We start from the raw sequence: 19,462 nt of genomic DNA on the forward strand, positions 1-19,462 counted from the left end.
CAGAAGAATTCCCAAAAAATGGACTCAAATATCTATCTCTTTATCTTCTATTTATCAATCTATGTATCAATGCTCTAATTAGCAAAATTAGAAGAAGTTGAATAAGAGCTAAGTGAAAATGCAGTTAAGTCCATATCAGTTGAAGACAGGTTGTGGTGACATATGTCTTCACATATTTGTGGGCTGGAGACACTCAGATCCATCACCATGTTGTCCCCCCTTCAGCTTACGCCATGTTTCATATTCAGGCTGCATGGAAGGAGAATGGTTACTCTAAAACTTCCAAATCTGAGGGTCTCTTCCTGAGTGGAAGATCCTATCACCATGTTCAGAAACAAAGACTTGTAGGTTTCTGTCTTAATGTCAGTGCAGGCTGGACTTACATGTACAATTAATGCACCAAGGCCCCAAACTAGGGAGACCACCTATGATGGGAGTGAGAGGAGACAGAACATACTGGTGGAAATTTTCACTTTCTACACAGAATCATTGGTTTCCTGAAAATTGTGTGCAAAGTGAATTTTTTAAATCCAACCATATTGTCTCTCGGTTTTGTAACTAAGCTGCTGCTCCTATAGCTCTTTTCCAGTGTTTATTTGTCCTCCTTTTCCACTAAGACATTAAAATCATAGGAAAAAAAGGTTAAAATCTGTTCAAAATGGTGTCGAATGAAAAGTAAACTTTTTATAAGCTATTATTACCAATAATCAACCAAAGTCTCAAAAGATTAATTCATGTAAGCTATTTTCTCAATTGACATAATAATGTTGTGAAGAACAAAAATACAGCTCAACTGAACAGAACACCCCCTAGAATCCCATGGGTTCTGGTAGTTTCAGTCTCAGTTGCCCATGGAGTAAGGGAATGGACTCTTTCTATTACAGTCCAGTGTGGAAACAATCAGCAAGGTAACTGAAAGCCAGGGAATAAAAGAGATATGAAAACCGGGAAGAAAATAGTGATTTCAGATACATGCACATATACAAGGAGTCAATGACTGCAATTAAATAACACAAGACACATGCAAAATAAATTAAATGCTCAGGACCTAAGCTTAGTGGCTAAAATGCTTGACCAAGGAGTTCAGAAAATGTTGTCACTTCTTCAAGTAACACACATCAAACCAACTTACTTCTTTTGCAAACAATGTGGAGAATGTTATTCTCTGGACATACCATTTTTGTAGAGAAAAATCAAGCTATATTTGTTGATGCTTCTCAAAGCTTAAATCTACCTTAAAGTATAATGCACTCAAGACTGTTCGCCCCTGCAAAAAACTAACTAGTAATGATCAAAGATGTGCAGGTTGGGTAGTTCAGACTAAACTGATGAGATAGTATTCAACCACTTCCTATTTAACTCTCAAGGCTTGAGGACATTTAAGGCAGGGGGAATTATCAGAAAGATAGGGAATCCAGACCTCAAGAGCAGAAGAATAATAACTCAATTAAGAATGTGTACTGACAGGTATAAATAAGAAACAAAAATAAATACATTTTCCCACACTTGCCTGTTAGGAGTACCTGATTCATTAAGAATTATTTATGTAATGCCAAAATATACATCAGTCTTCAATTTGGCATCATAACAAGATTGTCATTTGTTTTTGCAACTGATAGTAATGAAAGGCAGGCAGATCAAGGAAAATGAAATACTCCCATTCTCTTGAAAACACTTTTTTTCCCAGGAAATTAAAAAAATGGTTTCCTTTATGTCTCCCCCAAAAAAGCTTTGTGAGAAGGAGAATTAGATTCCATATGCAGAATATGAGCCACGCTTCAATGTGACCTCTGCTATATGCTACATGCATGTTTGTATTTCTGCACATTAGACTCACTTTTTCCAACCCCATGTTTGAGAAACAAGCATAGAAGAGAAGTACCTCCATGGAAGAAAAAGGCTACCCTCTCAAAAAATTTGTGATAAACTACTTTCCATGTTTGTCGCATCCATGAAACAAAAATATTTTCATCATTAAAACTCTGAATTGATTCTTAAATACAGGCAAAAAAAATTATAGTGTTGCTCCCAGAACTGAGCTCACTTATTAAACAATGCTAGAGGATGCTATTCTCATTGAGATATCTATGAATGTTGTAGCAAAGTTATACAATATACAGTCTGCACAGCTGAACATGGCAGCCCCATGCCAATCTCTCTGTGTATGAGAAGTGCTGACCTTCACACCTTGACAGTTTGAAGGAAAATGATTTTAACCATGCAGATGGCTAAATAATAATGAATGTGGACATATCCACAACCCCCCTATAAAGTATAACAATTTTAACCTCAGTCTTAATAATAGTATGGAAAATTTGGAATCACCCTTTCAAGATTTGGCACTGTGTTTATGAAAACAAGTTACTTATTATCACTGACCACATTCTCCCCACCAATTGTCTTATCAAGTTCTTCTCCTAAACACTTACTGACCAGCAAAGTAATGAATAGAAATGCTTCCATCACAAGTGCCTCCTTTGTGTATAATATTTGCAATTTTTCAAATCCATTCAAAACTTGCTTCCATGAGGGACTGAGAATCCAGAGAACTCAGAATAGATCCTGAATAAGATCAGCCACGTGATGATGAAATAAATATGTTTTCTTACACTACTTTATCACCCAGGCAGAAACAGGCATGTAATCATTTCCTTTTTGTTTGCTTGTTTGTTTGTTTTTCTTTTGTTTGCAGCCTGGTAAAATATGAAACCAAATATTTGAGCCCAACAAGTTCACTTTTTCAAGAAAGAAGGGAGACATGATCTCCTACATTTTACTCTGATTTTAGGCTGGGTCCCTTCATGACAGACTCTTCATGGCACATTTCGGTTTTGTACCTTAGGCTCGTCAGTCCAAATCCAGAAGCCCTGCAGGCATGGGTGTCTCCTGTTCTCTGCCATGTCCCTTGTGACCATGGCCTCCTGTCATATGCACTAACTCTCTGCAGTTTTCCAACACGGCATCTCCCCCCAGCCAGTTAATCAGCACCTCGTCCCTCTGCTAGAGCCTGGCTAGACTACGTAGACAGTGTCACTATTAAGCCTCTGAGAATCAGATGCCATGTCACACATGCAGTTTCACAAGAGTGGCTATAAGAGGGACAGCAACCTCCCTGCCTCGTGACACTGTGATGGCTGGCCCAGTGGACAAGCAGACCAGAATCTCATTAGCCTCTTTCCTGACGGCAGTATTGCATGTTAAGCATCCGTCTGTTTTGATTTCAGTTCTCAGCCTGGGGCCTTCAGGGAGTATCCCTCCAATCTAAGAGCCTTGTCACCACCCTAGTTTTTAATGTGGCTAAATCTTTTCAAAATCTTCTTGTCTCTCTGGCCCAGCTTTAATATCACCAAACATCATCTCCTCATATACATTCAAGCTTTATCATCACCTAGTGTAATTTCTTTTGTGTTTCTGTTACCTTTCTAGCTCATAACCCTCAAGGTATTATACTTATCTTGGACAAGCCTGGGTGCCAGTCTTTTCACAGGTTTATTTCATAATGCTTAACCAAACTGCTGCCTGACCCAGGGGTCTCATTTATACTGAGTTTCCATGAAATATCTGTCCTTGCTTCTAAATGTCTTGTGTGTATCAACTGACCAAGCATTCCATGCTTGATCAGTTGTTAAAATTACATGCTGTCTCTGGACCTACCTGTATCTGATTAATAATCCTTAGGAGAATCTAAGGTATGCACATCTTTTCTACCTATAAACTCTTACCACATCAACATGAACATTGAAGCAAAGAGCACAATCTCCCCTATTCCTCAACAACTCCACATTTTTATAGATTTTTTGCAGAGCATCGACAATGTTTCTGTATAGCATTCAAATATGCTCTTGGTGGTGATTGCAGTTGGCCGTACCCCTTTTCCTCAAAGTTTATTCCTTTCCATTAAGTCATGGCAGTATTTATTCTATTTCAAGCATTGGAGTTTAAAAGGGCAGGACACAGATCTCAGCCCTCAAGAACTCTTAGTCTGTGAGGAAAAGGTCCATCTTGACTTTGGCAATTTGCACAAGCTTATAGTTGTAAAGCACAGGGATTAGTGATTCAACAAAGGCGGTTGGTGAACCTTATTTAAGACTGCTTTATGTGCCAGAAATGGTAGAGTGGGACTTAACGGGCATAGAAAGTACAGAAGAAAGGCCTTTGGTCGGGAAGACTTTAAAAGGCAACTGAGATGACATGTCAAATGCTTTAATTTTATGTTTGGAAGAAGAGAAACTAGCGAAAGAAATTGAAATGATTTTGAATGTCAGAATCTGGTAGGTGACAAATAATCAATGTGTCAAGTACAGTGACTCACCTCTAATGTTCAATTCATTAAAATGTATACATTTTTTGGTTGATTGTTCCATGAATGATTTAGTTTGAAAACAGCAAGATAACAGGGAAGGAGTCCACCCTTTAATTTCTGAAAGATTATAGTGGTCTGTTTGTTGTAAGTGCTCCACTAAATGTATTTCTTTTGAAGACAAAAAAAGAAAAAATTGTTTAGACTAAGAATGATAACATCTTCTTTATCATCTACCATGCTAGGCACCATACTGGGCTTTCTGCTTTCATGATTTGAATCGCAGCAACCCTATGAATCATTCATTTCCATTGTCCTTTACTAAGTCAGGCTCTGAGGCCCAGAGCCGTCAAGCACCTTGTACTTGTGAAACAACTAGTAGAAGATGAAGCTGGAATTCAAACCCTGCATCTTCTGGTTTATGGGGCAGGTTTTATATGATCTGCTCTAGAAACTTAGCTAGGCTGGACTCTGTTCTTGGCCTTTGATCTAATGCAAGAGGGGAATGGATTCTAGATCTTAGAAGGAGTCCTCTTGAACTTCTTAGTATCCTTTAAAGGAGCTTATGAATCACTCTGGGACTTAGCTCCTTCTCTGGTCTCCCTTGCAGGTGGTACAGGCTGCATTACTGTCAGGTTAAAGCATACTGTTCTCACCTTTTGCAGACAGGCATCCACAATTATAGGACTATGCCTCATTCCCCTTAGTGTGCTCAGCTCCTGGCTTTGTAGGAGTCCAGAGATGTTTGTTGAGTTATATTGAATCTTACTAGGATTTGGGCTGGGTGTAAGTATAATACAGTATCTAGGTCACAGACCTGGAACTAGGTTCCAGGCCTCAGGATGTCTGATATTGGTAGTATAACTGCTGGATCCTTACTCTCTTTGAATCTCAGTTTCCTCTTCCATTACTCCCTTACTCAGGATTATTGTGAAGATTAGATGAAGGTAAGAAGATGAAAGAAGCACCCAGCATAGTGTTCATCTCACAATTACAGAATCGGATCAGGATTCCTTTTCCTCCCCTCTTCTCCTTTGATGCTAATTTTGAAGGTGACTTTGGTAGATGAGCATCCTTTGAAACCTAGACATTCCAGAATTCAGAATATTCTTGTGTTTCAACTGTTCTTAGATGTATGCTAAGTGCCCTGAAGCCATTAATGATTCACTCATTGGTCTTAACAAGCTAATATGCCCCCAAAGGTGCCTTTGTAACACAAGCAAAGGGAAGCAAAGGGTTGAACAATTTATTCTGTGAATTTGATTGATGTTGACAGGCAATCTGGACAGCTGAGGCCCAAATGCACATTTTTTTTCCCTTCTCCTTCATGGCAGGATTGATTTTGGCCTGAATCATCTAAATAATTGCCTTCACTCCCCTAAGACATATCTTTTACCTTGTGGGTGTAGACAGATATAGAAAACAAGTATTATTTAACCTCCTCAAAACATGGAAACTCTCAAACACAGAGAGGTTAATTGATTTGACAAATGTCACACAGCTCCTCAGTCACGAAGCTGAGAGACAGCCTCCAGGTTTCCAAGCTACCCCCTCCTCCCCACACATTAAAGAAACTGTTACAGCTGCTTAAATGCATCTGTGCTTTAAATAGAAATAATAACCTTTATAAGCACACATTTCTTCCCTTTTGGGCACAGAAAAACTTAGTTTGAAGCTGGTATAATAATGAAGTAATCACAGATGAAGAATTTTTATTATTCCCATTATTTAAATGTCTTCTGTTTTAAACTTATACTTTGTACTCAGGTAAAGCTGACAGTAGATATTTGTGGGAAAAACAGATTAAAGCCCTTTATTAAATTGTAAATAATGCAATTGAGAGACCTAAATTCATTGAATCAAGTGATTTTAAAGATCTTTCTGAAAAAGGTGCTTTGTGTTAGAAAGTCAGACTCCAGATAGGGATGAATGAGATACTGCCCAGGAAGACATCCTTGCTCATGGTGGGAAGGAGTGGGGCTCTCTCTAGGATCTGCACTAACTGTCCACAACACTGCCAAGTGGAGGCTATAGATTCTAGCTAGACTAAGACTAATGAGTTTTATTTACAACCCCGTGAGATAATCTAGAAGAACAAATGTAAAAAAATAGCAGAGGACTATATGAATAAATTACTATAAAGGAGGAAGTCTAAATGATGATCAGTACCAGGCTGTACACAAGTGCTGAATCCATAAAGCAAATATTATGCACCCAGAGAATTTCTAGAAGAAAGAGTCCCTATCTGCATCGACAGTAGGGAAATGTCCCCTATTGAAGCTGAGTGGCAGAGAGGAGCATTCACTTACATAGTGCTTTAACTGTGTTCATGGGTATTATGCAGAGATTCTCATTATCACACCCATTATTCCCTGAGATGGCCATGTGAAGTCCATGTAGGTAAATTCATTGTCTTGCTCAAAATCACACAGCATGCATCTCTGTAAGGATAGGATTTGTAAGTCAGGGCAGTTGGATTGGAGTTGTGCTCAGGAGGCATAAATGTAAGATCAGAGAGAAGAGAAAGGAAAACATCATATAGAGTCACTCACCTCTGTTTTGCAGATGAGGTGCTAAACCTAGTGGAAGTCTTAGAAATACCTGTCTGCTCCAATCCCAGTCTCTCCTTCTTATCCCCTCACAATTAATTGAAAGTTCTTGCTCACTACTTTGTGTGCTAGCTCAAATGCTCATTGTACTTGCTCTAAGATGCTTTCATAATACTTAAACCTAAAGAAGGTGAAGGGACTACGCATAAGATAAGGCCCAGGAAACTGCACATTTACTCTTAGTTTGGGGACTGACTTGCTCTGTGACTTTGAGCCATTTCTTGAATTTCCTTTAGCTCTCTTATGTTTAATTCTTGCTTCCCTTTAAAATGAAGAGATTATACTAACAATGGGCTATGATAATTTATGTTACTATAAAGGTTAAAATGCTATGCAAATACAAGATGTTTTATTAAGACAGTTGCTCTGACGGCTATTATAGAAAATGATAGTATATATGATAATCAGTCAATCAAAATGTCCTGAATACTGCATAGGTACTGTAGAGAGAATAAAAAAAAATTTTTGCAAGATCATAAGAGTTTTAAGGGGATCATCAAGCTAAGTAGATGTGATGAGTATGCCCAGGTAGTTTCACACTCAAAGGAAGCATTGCTTGCTAAAGACTAAACAGGTGGTTCGCATCTTAGAAAATTCAAAATTTCAGAAGAAAAAAAATATATTTCACAGAGAATTTGAAACTTTATCACGTTCTGATAATTGATTGATAGGACAAGGAGGAGCAGAAAGGAAGAGATATAACTGTGGAGGAGAATATAATCTTCATCAGGACAGGGCTTTCGATCTTAATTGGTTGATGCATCTCAGAGCCATCTAGCTGGTTAAAGTACCATAAAATACATAGGATTTATCAATGAATGACAGCATGAGCAAGATAGGCAAATGAAAATGAGCCAGCGTTCTGGAGTAACTGTGGTTGTCTTTCAGACAGGAGAAGTTTCCTGATGGAGGTCAGTGGAAGTTAAATTTGAAGAGTGAGATGCAGTCAAAGCTGAGAATGATAATAAAAGAATCAAATTTCCTAGCAGTAGTAGGTTCCACAAGGAACCTTAGCAGAGTGATATTTCTAGTTGGACAGACTCCCAGGAAGAAGAAGCTTCTACATATGTCCTGAGGAATCCTTAACACCCTCCTCCAACATGGTTCACACATGTGTGCACTTTTCATGGCTGAGCTTAGCTTTCTGTCTCACCCCTAAAGTAGTATATACCATAAAGCAGAGTCAGAGTGTCTGACCGAGGTCCTAATAGACCTTTATTTGTAATGGTTTTGTTATAAGAGGAGTTTTTTTTAATCACTTGTTATTGCATCTGGAGAATCTTCATCATTGACTAATTGCAACTAACTCAGTATCCTACGTTACCTAAATTTCCAGCATGTGTGTTTATCACCTTGTAAGAAAGTGGGATGTGTCTCTGCCTTCAATACATGGCCCAGCCCCAATCAGATTGTAGGGGCTCAAGAATGCCTTTGTGAATAAGAACGTGTCTTAATCCACGAAGTAATATAGCTCAGTGTTATAATTTATTTCGTATTATGAAAATACAACACTTATTATTTCAAAGAGATGGTCTTTTCTGCTATGTGTTTGAGCATCTTTGGTATTCAAATACATCTTCAAGTGCTTTTGAGACATTGTCTATACAGGATTCAATTTCAATAAGTTCTTCTTGAGGACATTTCCAAATAGTCAAAGCTTCTAAGATCACATCTTAGAAAATATCTCTACACCTGCTTTTATGACTAGGCAGAAATATAAGAATCATGCCTTGAATAGTGGAATCGGGCATTCCTTCACTGAAATCAGAAATTGTAAAAATAAATTGTTTAATATGAATTTTTCAGGTAAGAAGACATACATTTCCTTTAAAATTAAATGAAGTAGTGAGAATATAGATTGGCAGTGTCCTCTGAGATGAGAGCCTTAGGTGGTAGCCTCCCAGTGAGGAAGAAATGAAAGTCCATCAAGCATGACAAAATCATGGTCACAAACACCTCTGCCTATGAAAATTAACTCAGAAATAAAGGCTAGAAAATTGTTTGAAAATGTAGTCAGTTCTAATTCTAGTAATTAGAAAAATGCCTTCAGATAAATACTTCTCAGCAAGCTGTGACCAGCAATCTTAGAGCTGTCTGATGAAATTCTAACTTGGTCTGAGAGTTGAGGCATACCCCTTCCCCAACAATTTTACCTGCAGAGTTTACTAACAGGTGTCCCAATGAGTGAAAATGCAAAAGAGTCTTCTTATCACAACAGAAACTTTGGTCTTCCCAGAATGCTGACTGTGGTCAACATGTTTTGCTGTAGAATGCAGCTCCTTGTCTTTGTCTTACTGACATCTCTGTACCATCCCACTTACTCCTTGCCTCTTGGAATTATTTTACACCATTGTAGTGGGATTTTATGATAGTTTTCCTCATACATCATGTAGCTTATTTCCTTAAGGGTTTATGACTCTTCTTTGGGAATACCCTTCCTTCTGCCCTTACCAGTGGAACTCAAATTCCATCTCATTTAGGAAGCCTGGGCTGACAAAGCTGTATAATCCTATGCATATTTCTTATCTAGAACTTTCTGCCAAATTAGTTTGGATTGTATGATGCTTCTCTGGTACTCTGCCTTTTTGACCGACAAAAAAAAGAATTTCTTGTGTATAATCCTGTCTGTCTTGCCCTCAGGGAGGTCTGCTGAATGTAGGACAATGTCTTATTTTGTTTTATTCCTCAACAGGCTGCACAGTAGACAAAAATGGTGTCTTACATATACAGGCTTATGGATTTGACTTGCACTAAGGTACCAATTTTTATTTGTCTAGACCATGAGAAGCAATAAACATATCAATCATGATTTCTCTGTAAATATTTGTTGTTTGGAATATAAAACATAATTCAAACCCTTGTTTGTCAGTTCTCATCAACAAGGGAAATGGGTGAAAATTATCTTTTTTTTTTTTTTTTCATTCTTGGTCTGGACTTTACCAAGAATGTACCTCAACTTGCAGAAGAATCGTTTGTAAACATACTTTTAAGAATGGTAAAATTTAACTTAATAAAACAGGCTAATCAATACAATTAATCAAATGCCCTCATTAGGAAAACACCAGGGGTAAGACAGTAGGTTTTATAAAACATATATTAATACATATAAATGAACCAGGTAGAGGTTGAGGTACCTTGTCATTTGTTAAAAATCCCTCTGGCCACAAACTGCATCTGATTATGTTTATGTCACTCAAAGTACGAGGGCCACGGAATCTGAGACCCAAATGGGGCTGACAATCAGAAGCCTCATTTGAGCCTTGGAGATTTATAGTCTATTTCCAAGTCACTTTTCCTTCTTTATTCATAAAAAAAAAGGAAAGAGAAATGCCACCTGACCAACAATGACTAATGAGTATTCATAAATCTCTCTCAAGTCCTATCCAAACTAAGGTTTCCCTGGTAATTCTCCTATAAAAGGAAATGTCAAATTTATTCCAAAACAGGGGGGTGGGAGGGGACATGGCTGAGTGCATTCAGGAAGCCAGGGCTTTTGAGCAAAATTAGCTCCTGCTTCTTCTTCTGGCAGGAGTCACATTTGGGGCTCTCATTTCATGAGAAAACCATTTGTTGTGAAATGTAAGGATTCAGCCTGCATGTGTGTGTGTTTGCACATGCACACGTAAATTCTCATCCCCAGTGGCACAGTGCACAGGGATGTGGGTCCCCATCCCTTCACGCCTCGTTAGGGCCAGGCTGGGTCAGCTGGCCAGGCTGTCCCTGTCCTGAGGCCTGGGCACCATTGTCCCGGAGCTCAACCAGCCCGCATCCCTTTGAAGCTGCTCCAAAGAAACTTTATCCCTCTGTTCCAGCTGGCATTTCATTAAGCCCCAGCTTCACAGGATTTTCCACTCCCATTGACACATCAGAGCAAAGATGTAGCCATTAAAATAATGAAGAAAAAGGAAGCAGCAGAGGAAAAGCGGTTCTGAGGGGAAATTGAAAAGGAGTACAAGGTTATTTAAAAAATAAAGGCCAACTGCAGAAAAAATAAAATGTACCCACTTTCTCATTGCCCTCTATCTTTCTTTTCCTCTTTTTTTTTTCTCTATCCTACATGTGTGTGTGTCCTAAGCTGTCCAAATGTTTCACAAAAGCCTCACGAGGAGCCGCTTCAGAGAGTCACCAGGTCTGTGAAAAAGCCGACAGTCACAGGTCTAAATTAAAGCAGTAGATAAGATTTCCAAAGTCATTCTGAACATACATGAAGGCTGGGGAACTCTGCACTAAAGATGCAGTGAATATTAAATTTAACCTTCTTTCTTGCTCTGAAAAAAACCATGGCATCTCCTGCTGTTTCAACATTAAGCCCATCTAAATTATTAGCCTCCCTGGGTGTGTCCTGTTTCCCAGTCTTGCCCCTCCAATGCCGAGCCTTTAAGGCCTATTCCACACTGTTCCTTCCACTTCTTCAAGGGAACATTGGCTCCATGCTTATCTGGCCATAAAATGTTTTTTGATGTTTACTTATCCATGGGTCATGCATCTCTGATGTTTTTTTTTTTTTTCTCCAAAACTAGACTTTGAATTAAAGAATCAAAAGAATGGCACTGTTTTGTTGGTCTTTCTAAACAAAGACTTTACTCAAGATTCTAGACAGAAGTTTTATTTCCTATATTATCTGCCCATAGTATCAGCAGACTTCAGTCACCTCCACCAAAGACACAGACAAGGAGGTTTTTGCAAAAGGCCTCTAGTCTCCCAAACCAGCTATGACAAAGTCTGAGCACTAAACCTACATAGTTTACTCCCCTGAGCTCTAATTCAGGCATTGTGATTTCATTAACATGCTTGTCTACTGTCTCTTCCCACAGAATTAGAAGCAATAACCTAGAAGTGGGTTCTTAGATATACGCCTGATGACACAAGGTAAGTGACAGCTGACATGTAGTTGAAGGAAAGAACAAATAACAACAAAATCAATGAACAAACAAATTGCTTCACAAAGACAATTTGTTATCTGTGAAAATGAATTTTGAAATCTATTCAAAAACTGCTGTTAAAATGAAAAGGCACATACTCTTAAAAGATGTGATACAAAAATTGTTAAAATTTGTAGTAAGAGGCCCAAAGTATCAGGTGTTTAAAACATTAACTTCCCTCTTATTTCAAGTATTTTAGATAGAAGGGGGGGGTCATCCACACATGTTACAAAATCAGTTCTTATTTATGTTGTTATATTAAAGGGCATGGGAAGAAACACTTGCTTATGAAACTAAACAACTACCATAGTTAAGAAAGAATCATGAGCCTCAATATAAACCCAGGGAATAGTGAGCCAAAGGAAATATATCCTGTACATATATAGAGTAATGCAAGAGGAGAATTGAAGTCCAGAGAATGATAATCACATGTTCCAATCTTAACATTTCCTTTTCTGCATTGTCATTGAGTGATTCTGATCATGTCCTTTAGTATCTCTGATTCACACTACACAATATGTTGTGGGAATTAAGTGAGATATATGCTTTTCAGGATTTTGTGTTGGTGAAAGGCATTCAATAAGATATTTGACAAGCCCATGGGGTAGTACAGTACTGAATGTCATCTTCAGAAAAAAATAATTAACCAATAAATTATTATTTGTGAGATAAGTTCTTTTGAGAAAAATAGAAGAGAATAGAAAAGTATTTCTTTCATTAAAGAAATAGAAGTTTCCTTAGGGAAAAAATGATTTGATTCATTCAGGATACTATAACAAAATACCATAGACTGGATGTCTGATAAATAGACATTTATTCCTGGAAGTTCTGCAGGCTGAGAAGTTCAAGATCAATGTGCCAGCAGATTCTCTGTATGTTGAGGACCTATTTGCTGATTCATAGATGACTTTCTTCTTAACTTGTGCTCATAAAAAGAGGGACAAGTGAGTTTTCTGAGGTCTCTTTTATAAGGGCATTAATCCCCCTCTGGAGGACTCTACTCAGTCACCTCCCACAGGCTCCCTTCCAAATGTTATCACATGGGGGAACAGGTTTTCACTTAGGAATATAGGGTAGAGCAGGCACCTCACACATTCACTTCACTACATAAGATCAGATGCATGAATTAACCAGTAATTTCCCAGTAATGCAGGGAGTTGGCCAGGTACTAATTGGAAGATTGCAATTGCTATAATCAGGAGAACTGAGTCACTGAGGATTGGACATGCCATGGGAGATACTATGGTGATAATAGGACTGGATAATGGGGAAGGGCAAAGAAGGACACCACAGACGTAAGGAATGAAAGAGAATTCATGATGTGGGGAGGGGCCGAGTTAGCATGGTGTGCTAGCTGGCCAATCAGAAGCCTCTGGTCAGGTTCCATGTGGCACTCCACAGTTGCACAGCATCCACACATCACAGTCACAGGGGGTTTAGAATCTCACCTCTGCCTCTTGCAAGTCCTGGCACACTGGGGAAACTAGTATAACAGCAGTGCCTAGGTTTCCTCAGCTGTAAAATCAGCTTAACCTCTGTCTTAAAAAGCTGTGGGGAAGATTACCTGTGGGAGTGAATGGCAATATCCTCAGTGCTGAGACTAAGCAGGCTTATGCAATCTTTTCTAGCAGCCCATGATTATCTGTTGACATAGACCTTCTGTCCTCTCTCCCTACTCTTGCATTGTGTCCCTTGTTTTGTTTATATTCCTTGCACTTCCTTGATTCTGATCTTTACCTAACCAAACCATTGAAATTACTCCGTGTCTTCAATTCTCCCTTTCTCTTCCCTAGATTATATCTATTAACTTGTTATCTTTCATCTCATCCTCCAAGGTCTCGATCAAATCACACCTCTTTTATAAACCCTTCCAAGTTGCCAGGGCCATTTTTATTATGCATTTTAACCTTTGTTACAGCCGTGACCATAAACTACATTATTTTATTATGATATCTAATGCAAATGACAACCTCTTGCTGCGTCCTTATTAGGCAAAAATACTTTTTGTTAAGTTTAATTTTCTCCAAGGTAACTTTATAAAAGTTTGAACAGATATGCCCAAATCATCTGATCTCTTTTCCTTCTTTCCAAGGATAGACTCTAAGTTACTACTTCTGTTTTTTTTCTTTTAATGTTATTCTATATTTTTTAAAATATATTTTTCATTGCATGAGAAGTATTCAAGGAAAATGAGGAATCGAAATAAATGATCTGACAATTAATTTTGAGTCCACAGATCATCTTGACCAATGCATTATTTTTCCTTATGACCTAACCCCAATGGGAAGAGAATTCTGATTATAATAATTATAATAATTTCTGATAGACAGGGGATCCCCACGTTAGCCTAACAATCTGAGGTATACTCTGAAGAGGCAAATCACTTCTAGACACATTGTCACTAGCTGTTGTATTGAGATGGGAGAAGGGAGTTTGAGGCCAGCTTGGTCTACACAGCAAGACCCTGTCTTAAATGTTCACACCTACCTGCAAACAGTCACATTGTGAGGTCCTAGGAGTGAGGATTTTAACATAGGGATTTAGGGAGGCATACAATGCAGCCCATGACACTGATTATAGTGAGGAATTGAAGTTTATTTATAATTATTTCTCATTTTTATTGAAAGACATGTTAGGCTTCTTGCTGCTAGTTTAAAAATCAGGTTAGTTGGGGATGGGGATACAGCTCAGCTGGTAGAGTGCTTGCCTTGCATGCACAAGTTCCTGGGTTCAATCCCTAGCAGAAAAAAAATTGAAATCAGGTTAGTTGAAGCACTGACATGTCTCATTCTTGAAAACAAAACCCACACTTAACTGGGCTTCCAAGTGCAGCCCCTGCCTGGCTTGGCCACGTGGCTTCCTCTGGCCACTGGAGCCCAATCCCCCGTCCAAGGCAGGCAAGGAGGGCCAGAAAGTGACTGATCAGCTTTCCAGCTGCTCACTACAGCTGCTTCCCACAAGCCTCCAGGGCTCCCCAGGGCTCCCCAGAGGGCAGGAGCCTCAGTCTCTCACAACCACTTCCTGCTCCATCACACAGGCCTGTCAGCCATCTTTATTATTGTTTCTTCTCTTATTGGTGCTTCATGGTTTCATTTTTCAAATTAATCACTTGTGTTATAGAACCCAGGGCCAGAGGCTCTTCCCACAGAATAAAACAATGTCAAAAACAATGTCTGAGGTGAATGTTGGGGAAAAAGAAAGGCTTTTTTTTCAGAGACCAAAGAACAGAGAAGAGGGAGGTATGCTTCCAAATCAGCCTCTAAATTAAGCAGCCTAAGTAGGGGATTGTCCTACACTACCCAGTGGAATAGTAGACCTTCACTGGGACCAATTTGGGGTTCATTTTCCCAGACATGATGACTACCAGATACTGATGGAAGCCCAGTTTTGGCACACTAGGCTCGGATTCCATGTAAGGATCTATTTTGGAAAAATTTTGTAGGTCTCTGAGGTTCAAACAAACTCACTCTGATTTTTATTTATTTACTTATTTATTCATTGCAGTTATGTTGTTTTTTTCGGAAGAAATGTTATTGGGAAGATGAAAGTGAAATATTGAAACATGGTAATCACCACAGAAACCAGAAGAAACCAGAAATAATTAACCTCCCCTGCCAAATTATGGGATAATTTGACAGATAAGTTTTTTGTTTGTTTGTTTTTAAGTAGAGAATTGCTATACTACATTCATTCAGCATTATGTGGAATTAATTGCCACCTCTGTGCTTTAATCATGCATTTCCCAGAGTTGGTCAAGGGAGGCTAAAGTTTCCACAAGCTGTTTAAAATATTTCAGGTTAGGGGACTGTGAGAGGTTATTTCAAAGAAAACAGAGATGGCATGTAGATTAAGACCACCTAGTTCAGTGATCACTATGGAAAGAAGTATGGAGATTTCTTAGGAAACCTGGACTAGAAGCATTATTTGACACATTCATCCCACTCCACAATCTAAAGCCAAAGAACTTAAAAATAGCATACTACAGTGACACAACCACATCAATATTTATAACAGCTCAACTCACAATAGCCAAGCTATGGAACTATGTGGGTGTCCTTCAACTAATGAATGGATAAAGAAAATGTGTTAAATATACACAGTGAAATATTACTTTGCCATAAAGAAGAATGAAATAATAGCATTTGACAGTAAACGGATGGAAATGGAGAATATCATGCTAAGTGAAATAAGCACCCCACCAAAAAAAAAAAAAAGGCCAAATGTCCTCTCTTACTTGTGGATGTTAATCCAAAACAAGGGAGGTTGGGGAACGGAATAATAGAAATCCATTTGATTAGACAAAGAGAAATAAAAGGAAGGGGTAAGGGGAATTGAAATGACAGTAGAATTAATCAGACATAACTTTCCTGGCCTTGTATTTGAATACATGACCAGGGTAACGCTGCATCAGTGCAACCACAAGAGTGGAATCCTAAACAGAATAAATTATATTTATGTATGTATAATTTCCTAAAATACATTCTACTATCATGTATAACTAAAAAGAAAAAAGAAAGAAAAACCATTTAGTTCAGTGATCAATGAATTGCTAAATGATGGTGTCACCAGCCACTCATAGTGCCCAAGATTATCTGGGAGGCTGAAGCTTACTCTCTGATACCACAGGGGAAGGGAAGACTCTGGGAGTTTTATAATTGAGCTTCATGAATGTCCCATATATTTGGTTCAGAAGGTGAGGGATGGTAGGCACAGTTATAAACAGGTAAGTCTGGGATGGTACCCACATTGAGCACACAGAAGTTTTAACAAACACAGTTTTCTGCTACAGATAATCATGAAGGAAACAGACTTTAAAGCACCTTCTCTCTGATGGGCTTGGCATGTTTGTGGAGGGCTTAATGAGGGACTCCAGATGGGGTCAACTGGGATTCAGGCACAGGTCTATCCAGGAGCTTCACAAAGATGGACTTGACACTGATAGCTACTCAGCCTAGGTGCATTCTATGAAGCATATTGCCTCAAATTCCTTAGGTTGAAGGCATAACCACTCTGAACAATTCTAGGATTTGAGGCAGGATGTAAAACTCTAAGATCTCAGCCATTTTAACTTTGAAGATGCGCAGAGACCTTCCTGTGACTATTTCCCAAGAGCTATGTGTATTTCCAATTTTGATCATCTAAGAGCTAGTCTCCACAAGGTAGCAGAAGTTCCTGACTGGCAGCATCGGTGTGATAGGCCAGGCAGGTGGGCATAATATTCCCACAGTGACTTCCTGGGCTGAGCCTGAGATAGAGATTTCTTGGCACTGCTGGTCAAGGGGATAGGGAGTGGCAGTAACCTTCAGCTAAGGGTGTGGAATTATTCCACTTGGGTGTAAAAATGAGTTGTACTGTAAAGGATGCATATAAATTTTTTTTGGATGAGTGTGTATTTGTAATGAATACTTAAAATTGAACTGAACACCTATAATTTAGATAAATGCATTTCATTGCATCCAATGATTTTTTATTCCACTTATTCTTCACCATCATCAATGAGGTAGAAAGTGTTAATACTATTTTTAATTGGGAGAATTGAGACTCAGAATTATTCAATATTTTGTCCTTGACCACACAGTTGAAAATAAAAACCAAGTTATTAAGCAAACACACATAGATACCTCAGCATTGGTGACCCAAAATGCAGATGCTTTTACTTGGTCTCCATCTCATAATAAAAATGATAACAGTTGTAATACTGTGTGCTTATTATTCATCAAGAATATGATATGGTCTTTCTTTTAAATTGAGAAAAGTAACTTATTATCTCATTTACCTTATAGCACTACACACGGAAAATAGCTTCTTGAAGTCTTGTTCTCAGAGCATTTTCTACTTTGAAAGAGACATATGAAAAAACTAATGTGTAACCTGAAGGAATCAATGATTAATTATGGAATGTTAGACCTTGTAACAGGCAATACAAGGAAGGTTTCAGAGTCAAAGATGATCTTAAAGATCATTCTTTCTTCCCCTTTGCATAGAATCTTGCCACAGTTCATTTTCCAACCCCTATTTTGGCTTACGTGACCCTAAAGCAAAGGGAATTATAATAAAGAAATTTGATAAATATAGCTTCTTCAAAAGGCACAACATGGATAGAGTCAAACTGTCTCAATGCAGCTTTGTGTCTAAAATTGTGTCTAAAATCCCATTAGAAATTAATTTCTTCCTATTAATTTTATCTCAAAATCCAAATATTCTGAAAGGTCATATAATTTTTAGATATTGTTTCACTTGGTATAAATAAGCTCATTGTTTATCAGTTCTGAGAGTTGAAAAGCTTGCTTGACTGAGTGTGAGAAATAGTTGGTTAGGATCCTTAACAGAGCTCCTAAAGGGTTAGCTTCTAGGACTGGTGTGGCCTATGTGATAAATTTTGGAAGTGGTGGCATGGTTAACAAATGACATGAGGAAAGTTTTAAGAGATCATACCCAAGTCAGGGCCCACAGGTTGGTGTACCAAAGAGCAGAGCAGAGAGTTCACTGCCAGGAAGGCCAGGTTTAAGTTCAGCTGTGCTGTAGCTTTCTGTCTGCATCAATTCCTTCATTTCTGAATCTGTCTCCTCAACTCTAAAGTCAAAAAACAAAAGTATAATGATTTGGGAGGAAGTCTGTTATTTTGAAGAAAGCAGGCCCTCTGCATGGAAGTCATATGAGGGGTGTAAATTATGATACAGATGTTGGTAGGAATTGTTAAATGATAAGAACCAAGAAGGCCCAGATGCTGATAAGGTTGAGAGACTTCAGCAAGGTCTTAGTTTTGGCTAGATAAACAGAAGCTCCTTAAACTGAAAACCTTGAAGAATCTAACCTGGACAGTTTGTAGATTAACTTTTCCAACTGGTACAAATTCACACAAATCACAGCTGTCTCACATGCAGAAAAACAGCACAGGCTGGTGGAAACATCACCTCCAATATCTGAAGGTGGCGCATCCAAGGGCCTGTGTATAAGGTGTTTATAAAAAAAGAACCTTAATCTCTAAACCACAGCTTCAAATGATGCTGTTTGGAGTAAATGACTTGAAATAATGATTAGAGAACCCAGCATGAAAACTGTTTCTGTTACAACAAAGGGTCAATGTCGCTGGAATGTAGGAAATGACAGAAAATGCTCCCACAGATATTCTGTATGCTGATCTCAAGTTAAGATCTGTGTCAATGGCGGAGTCTATGCAGAAAAAGATTCAGCTGAAAAATTAGCTTTTTATGATTCAGAGTTCAGAGCACCTCATCCATGAGATGGAATTGCAACCGGCCTCTTATATGACTTAATGATGGACAATGTTAATTCATGCTTTTGAACTCTTTTTCAGAATTAAAGTCAGCACCACTTTACATCTTTCTGTTATAGTTTCTCCTCTGTTTCCTGGTGACAGGACCTGCTGCTATGGGTTGTCAGGTTTACTTGTGTGGTCAGAGAATGAGCTGATCTCTTGACTGTTTCCCCAATCCCACAGGCATCACCACCAAGGAGGACATGTCACTCATCCCGGCTTGATCTGTGGCCTCTGTTGCCTTCCAGTAAATACCTAGGATTCACAAATCTCAGATTTGCATCCTCCGTCCAAATTCTAATGCTATTTACAGCAAGTGCAGCCTCGGGAGGTGGGAGGTGGGGGATTTTAG

The sequence above is a fragment of the Callospermophilus lateralis genome (assembly GCF_048772815.1).
Source record: "Callospermophilus lateralis isolate mCalLat2 chromosome 17 unlocalized genomic scaffold, mCalLat2.hap1 SUPER_17_unloc_3, whole genome shotgun sequence".
NCBI lineage: Eukaryota > Metazoa > Chordata > Mammalia > Rodentia > Sciuridae > Callospermophilus > Callospermophilus lateralis.